The sequence below is a fragment of the Megalopta genalis genome, chromosome 12 (assembly GCF_051020955.1).
Source record: "Megalopta genalis isolate 19385.01 chromosome 12, iyMegGena1_principal, whole genome shotgun sequence".
Classification (NCBI taxonomy): Eukaryota; Metazoa; Arthropoda; class Insecta; order Hymenoptera; family Halictidae; genus Megalopta; species Megalopta genalis.
Genome location: NC_135024.1, coordinates 7,404,372 through 7,418,350, shown reverse-complemented (window position 1 = coordinate 7,418,350; position 13,979 = coordinate 7,404,372). Strand labels below are relative to the sequence as shown.

Genomic DNA, 13,979 nt, shown 5'->3' with positions numbered 1-13,979 from the left:
CTCGCCGGCTTTACGAAACCACCGGTTTCCCGGTAAGGAATTAATGATCGTCTGCTTAGTATCTTCCTTGTTGCGACCGTTCGCCGGCTATATAACAAAGTGACTCACTCTCGTCGTTAAAATCAATATTTTTGCTGAGCTGGCCGCGAACGCGCCGAACCGTCGTTAATATTTTCGCAATTCTTTGCCTGCCGTGATACGATACATTCTTCGAGTTACTGTAACGTTGATGCTGTTTGCTCGTGTTTCGGGAGAGGTTGCAGTAACATCCTGTCACTTCGAGATTGGCGATGGTGTGCTGTTCGACTAATGGACACGCGACGGGTAAGCTGCGGATTTTATGCATCTGCGAAATTGCAGATTAATCCTCGCGCTGTAACGACGAATTGGGCCGACGTTTCTTCTCAATCGAAACAAAAATTGAGACACGAGATAATAATCTTGCCTATTAAAGGAACGATTAATGACGGACAAGTGCTAATCAACGCAGCTGTGAATGAAATCGTTGCGCAACGAGTTAAAAGAATGTTCAGTTTCAAATCTTGTAGCTGCTGAAATGATAAAGACGCGTAGAAAATGATCGAATAAATATCTTAATCGAAGCGTATATTGCAATCAAAGAGTGCGAAATGTTTAAAGAAATGCAATCTTTTCATGAATTACAAGGCAGCAGAAGTTAATCACTTTTAGGGCTCGCTAGGTTTAGATGCTTTTGCGCGTTAAATGTCGAATATCAGCAACTAAATGAATATTATATTTTCTGATAAGTAATACAAAATGAACGTGCTTTGCAGGAGTTCTAATCTACATATTAAATCTCTAATTACGAACGAAATGAATACTTAAAAAATTCTAGATCGCAAGTACCTATCTTCTCGCCGTCGTCGCGGGAACGAAAATTTCCGGAGCCGCGTTTATGTTCGCGCGTGAAATGGAAAAAACGAAGGCGCAGCGCATCCGTGGTATGTCTGAAGTAACAGTGGATAGATCACCATTTAGCGCGGCTTAAACACCTCGCTGATAGAAGTTAACGTCGGCTCGAGGATCAGCCTATTAAGTTCTGTTTCCGCGGGTGTAACAAGCTGTTCGTCCCAAAGGGACGGTGTTCAATTCTTCCGGTGAACGTGGCTCGATCTTCAAAGGCCGAGGACAGGCTTAAACGGACCACGGGGCGCGACGTAGTACACCGGCGAAAGGAGGATTCTTCGGTCGTTTTCGAGTTCGTTAATCGTCGAAGAGACACCGAGGCGAGAGGTTTTCGCCGCGGCGAAACTTCAACCTGCCAGCTGAAAGAGTACGCGGCGAGGCTGAAAGCGCGCGGGCGCTCGCGAGGCGCGTTGTTCGAAAGGACTTCTTGTAATTAACTGTCTAGACTGCCGACGTTATTATCTGGGCCTCGTTAGCGTTATCTCCGGCAAGCGGGAAACGTCTGCTGGAAATTACGCGAGCGTGCGCGAGCGCGGCTGCTCGTGTCCGACTCGTGCTGCTCTCCGAGCGAGTTAAACCGCGAAAATTGCCGCCCGCCTTTCGCGTCCCTTTCTCCACCCCTCTGCCACCTACCGGCCTCCCCCCTTCCCCCCACTTCTATCCGCGATCGATTAATTAACTAGGAACGCGCGGCGAACTCAAAGTTTCGAGGAGGTCGCATGCTAATAACCTCGATTGTGCCGTTCGACGACCGCGCGCTCCCGCTCGTTTGAACTGTCGCTCGTCATTTCCGAGTGAATTCTTTCGCATTCAGGGGTGAAGTCGCCGATTCCGCGCTGCCATTCATTCCCCCGATACTTCAGAATTGAAATTTCAAAGATTACTTCCCCGTTAAGTCGCGCATTCATCGCTTTTTACTTGCCCCCGGCGAGCCAGAGAAGACTCGGCTCGAGCGGCCTCGCTGAATTATTTTACCCGCGGCGATAAAAGTCTTCGACTCTTAGCATCATTACGCTTTTTAAAGTAATCGCTGATTGAGTTTACCTCACAATCGTCCCCTTGGAAAGGGGTGAGTTCGAGCGCCGCACCCGCCCACCGTTCACTACTTAAATCGTTACGATATGTTTCACGTCCAATGACTTTAACCCTTTGCACTCGGATGGCAACACTGAGTTTTCAGAACTTTTTGCATTTAATAACTTGCTAGAATAGATATAATTAATCGATTCAATATGAATATTGTTCAGTTCATAAATCCGTACTAGGAACAATAATTGTCTCGTTCCATTAGGGAAATGATTAACTCTTTGAGTGATCCGCGAAAATTGCCTATCGTTTTTTTACATTAAAATGGTTTCCTAAGTTTTCCTATTATCGGACAAGTATAAATAACGTACCTTTATTGTTTAAGAATAAAAATATCGTAATTTGACTACGTAGTTTCTGACGATTTAGTTAGATTTTCGCATGTTTCGTTAATGTTCGTAGAAAAATTAATGTGTTCAGAAGGAATGTCTTAAAAGATATGAAAAAGAATTGATATATAAAATTATAAATGAAAGTAACTATGTGTATTCAATTATATATCGTCATCAAGAAGAGTTCGCAGTTCGAGTGTTATTGAAAAGCGGTATAATCGGGAAAATGAAATGGCGTACAAAATGTTTGATTGCAACACGATTCAATGTTTAATGCATGTTATTAAAGAACATGCGATCTCGCGACTGTCATTACGGTGATGGGATTAAGGAGCAAGAAGGGCTAATCAACGTATCCGTGAAAGAAATGGCCAGGGTTAACGTATCACGATCCACAATCAAGAACAGCCGAAAACTTCATAACCCCCGGCAAAGTTAAAGCCGAGGGACCTAAGCACGCGCGCACGAGTCGACACTGGCTTCGAGGTCTATTAGACCCAGATTCTTTTCATTTCACGTTGCCAATGTTCCTCGAGTCGCAGAACAGTCTAAACTTATAATGCCTCCGGCCGCTGAAGTTACAGCAAAAGGGACGCTAAACATGTCCGAGAAGTCGGCGCAGCCTTCGGGAAGTTTCTGCCGAGTTCCATTTCTTCGAACCCGAAGAATCAGTTTCTCCTATCGTCTGAAAAGTTCCAATCAGATACCGGAATTTAAAAGGAAATTTTATTTCGAGCCGCTGCTGATGGAGTCGCTCACGAAACGCTTCGGAGCGTTTCTCTCTCTCTCTCTCTCTCTCTCTCTTTCTCTCTCTCTCTTTCTCACACACACACACACACACACACTCTCTATTTCTCTTTCTCTCTCTCTCTCTCTCTCTCCGAGCCGATTCATCACTCCCGGACGACAATCTTCCGCGAGCGCGCGATATCTCGGTTATTTCCGCGAGAGGGAGGGAAAAAAGTGACGCGCGATTACACGCGTGCGATTACGCGCGCGCGCGCGCGAACGCGCTCGCTCGCTCGTTCGCGCGTATGCAAAACCGAGCCGAGGGGGTTGCGTGTCCGCGGTGTGTTCGTGTTACGGTGTCGACGTAACACCGCGATAACACCGGGGTCGACAACCACGTTCTAGAAAACAGGACTCGAAACCGGCCTGGGATTAACAAACAAACGGAACGCGCGCGGCGAAACGCGATCTGTGACGAAATGACTGGTTTCTGATTTAAGTCTTTCACGATTACCGATGGAAGAAAGCTTCTTCGAGAAATATTCGTTGATTAACTTCTTCCTTCAAACGTGTATGTACGTATTACGATAATATTGGCAACGGTCAGCGCCACGAAAGTGATTATTCCGGTTTCGTTCAACTAATTATAACTACATGACGAATCGGTTTAATTATCTCTCCCATTACATCTATTTATGACAAAATGTTTCGCTTATACAGTAGAACGCGTAACGCAATATCGCTTTGTGGAAGCGTCTATTAAATCCAATGTTCTCATTGTTATAAAACAATATACGCTAGCCGCATTTAGGACCGACTAGTTATAGGTGATAATAAAGTTTATACGCTTCAAAACTGTACTTTGTTAATTTAGTTAATTTCTTAAATTTTGTCACTGCGATAAAACGATATACACGAGCCGGGATGGATTCTGGCGTTGATGAAGCGAATTCGAACTGCTGTAACGTGTGAGCGTCGTCAACGGCGTCGCTGTGTCGCAAAAAAAAAAGAAAAAAAGAAATGATTCCGTACAGTCGACGCAATTTGTTTCACACTATTTTCATTCAACGTTTCCCAGGAAGCTGGACGAAGCTAACGGTGCGTCGATGCTCTTAGACTCTCGCAGGAATTTCATCTCGGCACACGAACTGAATAAAACTAGGGGTAATTCTACCCTGCCGGCTGCTAACGTGCTAATGCGCTAAGATCTGGATAAAATTCTCAACAAAGAGCTGCCGTTTTATTTAGAGCGGTGCTTAACACGCCACGTTTGTGCATGAATTTTTATGCCACTGGTATTTGACCGAATGTTTCTGGTGCTGTTGCGCGGTCCCCGCCGCCTGTATTACGTCTCTATAACACTATCGCAAATAAATTCGGGTCACCTGGATGCGGCGCAGGATCAACCCTCGTGCCACGTTTCTCTTTCCGTTGAGAAAATTCCGAACTATCTTTCCTCTCCCGCGGAGCTGTATTATCGACTCGGTCTTTTAAAAAAATCATACACCCCACGCCGTTCGGAGAATAATGCGATTTAATAGTGCAACGACGTACGGTACCATCGGGATGAAACTTGAATGTAAAACGGTCTATTTTTATGGTTCTCTCATACAATGTCTAAGAGCGTCTACGTAATTTAGCGAGCAAAGTCTGTCGAACGAGAATCGCGAACTATCTTCTACCGCGGAGATGTATTCTCGATTTCGTCTTGAAAAAATGATACATACTTCCTTTGCCACGTTATTCACAGAATAATTTGACTGAATCGCGCGCGCGCGTGACGTATATATGTAGTTGTTCGCCAACTTTCGAAACGGACCGTCTACGTAACGTATTTTTACATTTTTCATAAAACGTCCAAGAGTGTCTACGTAATTCGGAGCGCGATGGAAGTTCCCGAGGAAATTTGTCTGTCGCGTTTGATTAACTTATGTGCCCGGATCCAATTTCCGTCAAGTAATTCATGGAAAGTAACGATCTTTTCGACGAAAATCTTGCACCGGTGCTGCGGTCTCGGAACGACGAAACAGCGGAACCACCCCTAGACCGCCCCTCTCTCTCTCTCTCTCTCTCTCACTCCCTCTACTTCTCTCTCTCTCTCTCTCTCTCTCTCTCTCTCACACACTCTCGTTCTGGAACCGAAGTCTCGGCGTCTAAAAATAAACGAGCGTAATGATCGTGGTGTCCCGGCACGATTTTATTATTAACGGGCGATTGCGAGCGCGACCGATCGACGCGACCTCGTCGTAATTTTCCGTTGATTTCCTGCTGGTCTATCACGGGCCGACGAGCTGCCTTCGAAATTAAAGCCATTGTCGCCTGTAACGAGACCGACCTACTCGATCGGTGAATGCTTCCTCGTAAATTGCGACCGGATCACAATGGGGGACCGCGGCTGGCAGCGATGCGCAACATATTCCCGCCTTACAGGTGCGTGAATCGCGACTCATGACTACTCGCAACCGCGCGCCGCGCCGCGCCGGCGAATTTCCGTTCCCCAGACAATCTGAAGAGGGTGTATGCCCGATAATTGCGCCGTGTAACGCGGTTACGAAATTTACAGCGATTTTACGCTGGCATAGAGCCACGCCGCGTGTATTGACCCGTGAACGTGCCGTCGAAAAACCTTCGTTTCGACCCTCGCGACGCTCAGACGTTCGTCGTTCGGGAATTAACAATCGAACGGCGGGTACGATTATTTATACATTTATTTAGCAATTTTCTTCAAGTCGTTTTTTTTTTAAATATGCTCAATTGCTCGATATAACTTCGAAGTCGAATATTTATCTATTCTGCTTTTTTTAATGCAATTGGATTTTCGGGCGAACGTAGTTCGCTCCGTTGATTCTCCTTCACATCATCAAGCAAGTAACTTTTGCAATTTAAATTCCGAATTTTTTGTTCATTTATGTCTAGATAAATCTGGTTGATTTTGCAATATGTAAAAAATCCTTTGTAATCGCGCATAAAAGTCGGGCCATGTGTCACTATTTAAGGTAATTAAATAACGATATTTATACTCCGGGCGCAAATGTTCCGAATCTTTGTAACGAGTAAATCCAAATCTTTGCAACGATATTATAGCGCAAGGGGTTAATGCTCATTTCAGGAAACTGTCTGGTTTAAAACTTATTTCCGACGTCTCGTTAAACGTATATATTTTTAGAACTGAATTGCACCGCGATTAAAGGTCAATTCTGGAAAACGTCTAGTCTACAATATGTACAACCTGTTGGTCGGCATTAGATCAATTTATATATTTCAGCAGAGGAGATTGCAATTATAACCAATGATCCGCTTATGGGGCAAATTGAACATGACAATGAGCAGGAGTCAGTTCATTCGATCAATTATGAAATACATGTGCATTTGAAACGAAGTTGTAGCCGTTCTTTGCAAAAATCTGATGAATCCGACAACGCTGTTTGTTATACATATTTACAGTTTATGCATCGTAAATCGCCCGTGCGTGCTTTATTCTCTGGCTATTTTTTATCTCACTGCCATAATTCGCAAACTGTACAGGATAGAAGAAAAATCTTCGAACAGAACTTACATCTTTTGTCCAAATCTAATAAAAAAAGAGTAGAAAACATCGATTATTTGTTCATATACTTTTTCGACTGTTCAAACAATTAACATATCGTATAGCACGCGATATATTAGGACAAAAGACGTAACTTTTGTTCGAAAATTTTTCTACACGATTCAATTATGTATACTCGATTATACTTTAGTCAAAAAGGTTCGCAGTTCGAGTGTTAAACAAATGCAGAATTCGTGCTTTCCTCTTAAACGAAGTTCTGTTCATTTGTTGACAGAGTAGTGTACCAATCAGCGTAACACTGCAGAAACTGGACCACAAGTTCAGTTACCCGCAGCCCAGTATTTCCCAAGCGAAACAAAATGCACCGGTCGGTGTACAGGGAAATCGCACGATGGCAAAAAGCTGAGGACACGCTCAAGAGTTTTCCTCTGTTCGACCGGCGGCGGTCGCCGAAAAACGATGGCTGGGACGTCGTGAAATCCAGGCGGGACAGGGAAGTGTCTGCGGTACGGGTAACAATTTCCAGCGGCCGAAAACCCGGTGGCGATCTAGCGGATCGAGCAAGTGGAACGTGAAAATCGCGCGTCGTCACGGTCGATCGGCGCGGCTGGACGCGCCCCGCTCGCGGAGCAAAGCGGAGCGTTCTCGAGCGTTTCCCACGGGCCTGGACAAAAAGGAAGAGAGCGTCCGGAGAGGGTGCGGATATATATATATATATATATATATATATATATATACAAAGAGAGAGAGAGAGAGAGAGAGAGAGAGAGAGAGAGAGAGAGAGAGAGAGAGATGGAAAACAAGCAAGCTGACCTTAATTTCGCGTCGGAAAAACGCGAGGGAGCTCGCGGCGTCGCGGCGAGCGGAGCCGCGCCGGTTAGGGGCACGTGTGCACGTTGCACATTGCACATTGCGCACGTATGCGGGCGCGTGCAAGCGCCGCGCAGCGCGCGCTACGAACGGGGCGTGCTTTCGATACTAATGAGCCAGATTAGATGAACCGTTAGATCCGCGCCGCGATATAAATCACCGGTAAGAGTACGTGCGTTAAGCTTTTTCTGTTCCAATTACTTATGCACGCGCTGCGTGTCCTGGATTCTTCTTTCTCGGCCTTACGAGATTATGCGCCCCAGCTTCGGAGATATTTTCCACCCCGATCACTATGCTCGTCTTTCGCCGTGATATTTCTACTTTGGACTTGACGTTTCTTGGACTTTTTTGATACTAGACGGATTTTTGGTAACTTTTTTCTGCTTGGACGCTCGCGACTTTACGCTGTTTATCTCGTGGAGTTGCAGTGTTCTTTAAAATTGTTACTCTCTTTACTCTATTTTTTTTTAGACAGTTAGGCTTTAAAGCACGAAACGAGAAATTGGATGATAGGATGTTATGGTTAGCACGTTAAGCGTCCAACAATAGATCAACCCCAAAATTTCAACCCCAATCCTAAAACTATCAAAGTCGTTTAAGTAATAAATTAAAGTCGTGCAATTTACTATAGTAATTATTGGTATAATCTATTCTAGTGTATCGGAATCGAAATGAATTTCAAAAGTTAGTTTGTGATCAACGCGGCACGCGATGCATTAAATTGACAAGATGAATAGAGAGATAAATGATGCAAAAATTGGAAGAAGCAATGTACAACCTTATTTAGAAAAAAGTCGCATTCCAACAACCTTGGTACTTCTTTATAGAAATATTTGCTATCAAGAAAGTATCTCAAATCCCTTTCGACGTCTCATCGATTTCATGTAATACTTCTAGGTAAACGAAAACTTTCGTCGAGTCACGCACAAAAAAAGTTGTAATTCAATACAGTTTTGTCCGATTCGAAAATTACAGCAACATAGTTCTTTTATGCTTGCCGTCTGGAGGATTGCTGAGGTATGTATTTCTTATAGGGTAGGTATTTTTACGAGATACTCATTTTCGGATATTTTTACGATATTCTATATGGATCGTCTGTTAAACCACCAGATTACGGGGCCCAACGGTTGCCAATTCGTGGAGATGGGCGAACAGACGCGAGACTGAAACCGCTTCTGACAGCAGACGAATTGTTTAGGGTCGCTCGCTTAGAATCGTACGCGAGGGATACCTGGAGCTATCGAAGATCTCGGGGAACAGTCGGAAGCACAATGGTTCGAACGATCATCCGTGATAGAAAAAAAAAAAGAGAAAAAAGATCGGCCGGCTCGAATTCCAGCGGAGCTTCAATGCCTGTATTTTCTCTCGTAAAAAAGACCGTAAATCCCTGCATTGAAAACATAAAAAAGGGCGATGAGGGGGCCGATAGCGTGGACCTAGTTGACCGAGCCAGAAAAATTCAGAAAATCGATGGACAGAGAACGAAACCGGACAGCCAGGAATGCTCGAGCTCTTTTACATCTCGCCAAATTAAGAAAGACAATAAAAACAACAGCCAGTTTTCATAAATATCCGCCAATGAGAAGAAACGGTATTTCGGTTTTCCACTACTTTTTTCAGTAATCCGCGGATCGCCGTCTTTATTTCATATCTATCCTCGTTTGCGTTAACCAGTTAGCTGTCGCAATCTCGTTGAAAAGTGTACAAGTTACTGTTATTATACTGTGCATGTTTGATCATCTTCATATTTTGTTTAACACTATAAACCTACCACGGTCAAAATGACCGATTTTTTATTCTACGATACTACAAACTTTGGAGACTTCTTCGTGGAAAATGATTGAATAAATTATATGATTGAAACAAGTCTCATAATTAAAACTTTACAAAATCCAAATGAATTCTATCTTTTCACTGTTATGAGTCAATGCACGTCGTCATTACTGCTCGGTTGGTTTAGTATTGAATACGCCACTTTTATAAAATGCATAATTTAATCAAGAATATCAAAGTATCTATCCTTCTTAATCAGTCAGCCGTTTTTGACGAGCATCCTCGTCACGAAGAAATAGCAACGTCTCGTGTAACGACGAGCGTACTCGCTCAAACACAGCTAACTGGTTAAAGGGCCCTTTGACCCGTTCGCGTTTAAAGAAATAAATAAAATAAAGTATCGCGCTACATCCCCTTCGATTTTCAATCTCCGAGTTTCCAATACATAATCCCGTGTAAGACAGAAAATATCCGCGACGTTTAAACAGATTCTCGTCTGCGACGGATTAATGAAGCCTCGTTATTGGTTTAACGCTTCGAAGCGCCGCCGGCAATCAGTATTAACTGTAAAATAAGTATAGGCGACTTTCTTAAGGCCTCGTAAGTCTACAAGCTCTTAATTAGTAGATTTGGGTCGAACACTTCAACAGCGTGGTCTACTTTTACGTAAGTCCAAATGCAGTTATGGCGGTCTCCGAGGTGTTCCAAGTTACTCTGTCTCGGATCGAACGAATCTTAAATTACCACTCAGACAACTGGATAAATTAATTTGTCAATCGCGTCCTGCCATTCCAAATTGAAGCGGGTCAAACGTTTCAACGGTCCACGTTTATGCAAGCTCAAAAATTGTTGCTCCGAACAATAGGCGACGCGATGGTATACAAATTACAAATTACTCTACTAAATGGACGACTCGATAGATTAATTTGTCAATCGCGTGCTACTATTTCTAATCGATAGAAGTCAAACGCTTCTTCAACGGCATGTTCTACGTTTACAAAAATCTAAATGCAGTTATGAACACCTCCTAAATATTCGACAGAACACGAATTAAAAATTATTCTACCACACAAATGAGTCCATAAAATAGTTGTCAATCGCGTCTGCTACGATTCTTGATTAAAACAGGCGACACGCTTCAGCAGTGTGGCCTGCGTTTGCAATTTAAATGCAGTTATGGGGCTCTCGGCTTCCAAACATGCCATAACGTACAAATTACAAGTTATTTTACGACACGAACGTAGCTCTTTCGTAAATGGAAAATTATTATGTAGTTTGATTCATTGTAGTTCAATACGTATAATTGATAGAGTTTTTATGTATATGTATATTCTTATTAACTAAAAAAATTGAGATAATTCAAATGATTCTTTGGAATCTGTTAGAATGAATTTTTTTTGCGGTACAAAATGTTGTTCTTATTACTGCGTAAAATCCACCGATAGCTGCAAATTTTTGCGAATACCTCACTTCAACTGTCCGAAAACCATAATCAACGTTCTGCTTCGCACAACATCGGACCCTGCGCTAGCAAGCCGCAAGGGTTAAGCAATGAAAAAGAAAGTCGAAATCAATAATGACGTCATCACTTGACAGAAACGATACGCGCATTTACGAAAGATGTTTCATTCCGTTACGTGTCGATAAGAAAGTTCTCAAGCCATAATGATTTTTCTTCCATTTTTCGAAGGGATCGGCCACTGTGCGTCGCGACGATAGGGGTTGGGGCGGTTTGCGACGTTAAGGGGTCAGTCGATCACACCCCCGGGACCGCCGGCGCGAGATTTCCGGCACACCCTGTATAAGGAGACGCCGGAGGCCGAGCACACGATCGGGCTGATGACATTTAAAAGTGCGACGGGAAGGTATCGACCGGCGGAAAAGAGCGAGGGAGAGGCGAGAGAGGTTCGAGAGGGAGAGACGGCGGCGGCGAGGCGAAACGGGAGCGAGGGAGACCGACCGTCGACCCAGACGAGAAAACTGCAGTGAAAGCCCGACTCACATTCTGGGCCAGACGGAAGAAACACGAGGCAGACGGTGTAACGGCCTCCCTCTGTCTCGTTCCTATCGATTGTTCCGTCTCGATTCGCCTCACGGCTGGCTGGCCGCGTCCGCGCCGACACGCTCGTTTTTCCTATTTTTCTTCCCTTCCTGTCCCCCCTCGGGCCACCGCCGCGACTTTCGCGCTCTCCGACGAGAGGACGAGGGCCGAATCCGCGATTATGCGAACCGCGATGCGATGCCACCCGGAATCACGCTGACGGACCAAGGGGGTGAATCATGACTGCGTGCGAACGAGCCTGGCCCACTGATGGACTATCCGGTTTTCCTGGAAACGTTCCCTGCAAGAATTCCTTTACACTGCAAGGGTTAATTAATCCCTTGACTTACGATTCGATTTCGAAGAAACGTACGTGTGCGGACAATTCGATTTGGCGCATCTCAATGCGGGGAGCTGTTGCAAAATAAACCTGAAATATTTCTCTTTTCATTTAACCCTTTCAGTGCCGAACAAAGATACATCGTTGTTGGCTACGTTTGAGGAAATATTGTTCGCTTAATACTTTCAACAAATAACAGTTTCATTCTTTATTCCTTCTGTCGTTTTGAACTTTTGAATTATCAGGTTTTGCAACATTTTTGGAATTTCATTTATTTATATAAATGTGGATAGAACAGATCAACAAAGTAATGCTAATATTAAATAAAAATTGGAAACCATCCTTCTTTAAGTTGCAACGACATGGCGAAAGAGATTTTTCACACAAATGAAATTATTGTTTTATAAATTCTGTAATAAAACCCGAAACCGCGCTGTGTCGATATTCCTGCGTAACGTGAAAATTAGAAACAATTGCGAAGAGACGTCTAATCGATAGAAGAGATGTTTAAAAGTAACGTGAAAAGGAATATGTGTAAATGTGTGTTCGCCCAATATCGTTCGTTTTTTTCGAGGAAGAAAGCGTACGAAGAGACTCGGCGATCGATCGATTAATCTCGACATCAGAAAGAAGGATGGGGCTTAAGTTCTTCTCGGAGACATCGAAGCCAATGGAATTTTGAAGAACAACGGGCCCGATGAGCGAGCGGCGAGGTCGCCGCGAAATAAATTGGCATTACGGAGTGCGACGGTCGTGATAAACGTTCGCGGAGGAGGGGGAAAGGATCTCGTTGTTTCAGAAAGATCGAGCCGCGTCTTTCGAGAATTTATTAATAGAAAAAATTACACGGGCGTGTATCTTATCAAGTTATTGTTGCCGCGGACTGAAAGGGCTTTGATTGCGTGGATGGCAGACAACGCTCGGGCCAGATAACAGCCGTAGAAACGGAGGAGAGGCGAGCGGCCGCGATAACACGTGGGCCGAGCGATTAAACGATTAAAAATTGACGTCTGGCGGATATCAAGTTTGCCCCATTTTCCATGGAGTTCGAAAAGGCGAACCGGCCGATGACGTCGATAGTCCTTGGTCGCGGTTAATTAGCGACACTATCGACGCCCTGAATATCCGACGCCGCGTTCGATTCGCGCACGAATCGAATTGCGAACGAGAACTCTAATTCGATTATAAGCCTAATGTTTTTAATATCGCTTCGAATAATTCTTTTTTATTTTCACGATTACCATTAATTGTTTCGGTCGGCGAAGTTACGCAGTTGTGTCGCGCGTTGCGGCTAAAAGCAGTTTCTCGTTAAACAAATTGAACACAGCCATTCGATTCGAAAAATGTCTCGCGGGTAAAGGGAACGCGCAGAGCGATCGGAAATGTACAGGGTGAACCGGAAGTATGGTTGCGTTCTGCTGGAATTGATTTTCTTTTTTCATCGATCGAACCACTGTTTTGGGGGCGTTGACCGGATCGTTCAATGACCCACAATTTTTATTTCTCTCCACGTCGAATGAATTATTTATCATCTTAGTATTTATATATGTTCTGCTTTATTTAGACGGAGGGTGCATAAAATGTACTCGTGCAACTAGGCGAAAGAATTTTCGAGCAACATTTTAATTTTAACGCCGGTATTTAACGCGGACGGCACTAATATAATACGAATTATTCATAAAATTAAAGATTAAGCGCTAAATGTGCTTGGCAAGCTGCAAAATTATAATTGCATTTAGAAGTGCAGCTTTTCAATTTCATGAATGCGAACTAAATATAGTCTCTAACATCGCCAGCATTAATACTAAACCTACCGAGCACTACGAGTGATTGACGTGTGTTCTTCTATAAGAATAATAAGACTGAATTTATTTAGGCGTTCCATGAATTTTATCATAACGTATGCTCGAATCAGAATTATTCGATCTTTTCGTAGAAACGAGTCAACAATCTTAATATAATTTGACCACCGTGTCACCTATATGTGGGTGGCATTATTATTTGCTCGGATCTGAAAATTAATTTTCACGCTGATCCATTATATCTTTCTAAATTTACTAGGATCCGCAGAACAGACGAACATTTACAAAATAATCGATGTGATACATTTCAACGCGTAATTTTATCAAACTGTAATTTTATGAAATTATTGCGGCTGTTGGCGTGGCGGTTAAAATGTTAAAATAAAAATCGTGAAACCAGTAAAAATGATCGTCACGTTCAGGTGAACGGTGAAAATCGTAGGTTCAGGGTAAACGAAACGAAAATTCGTCTAGGCACCTATGGCCCAACACTTTCTCCCGTACCCGACCATTCGGCATTGCGCCGCGTAAG

General features: G+C 43.7%; 1 protein-coding gene and 1 long non-coding RNA gene across 2 annotated transcripts in view; one reads left to right on the top strand and one right to left on the bottom strand.

Annotated features, from left to right (window-relative positions):
• LOC117217431 (uncharacterized) overlaps nucleotides 1–13,979 on the bottom strand; it is a 236,332-nt gene that overhangs the window by 46,325 nt on the left and 176,028 nt on the right. The gene's annotated exons all lie outside the window — the stretch shown is intronic.
• On the top strand, nucleotides 51–9,357 carry LOC117217485 (uncharacterized). The gene is made up of 4 exons (XR_013034549.1): nucleotides 51–324; nucleotides 6,896–8,304; nucleotides 8,389–8,508; nucleotides 8,602–9,357. It is a non-coding gene; the product is annotated as an uncharacterized LOC117217485 (long non-coding RNA).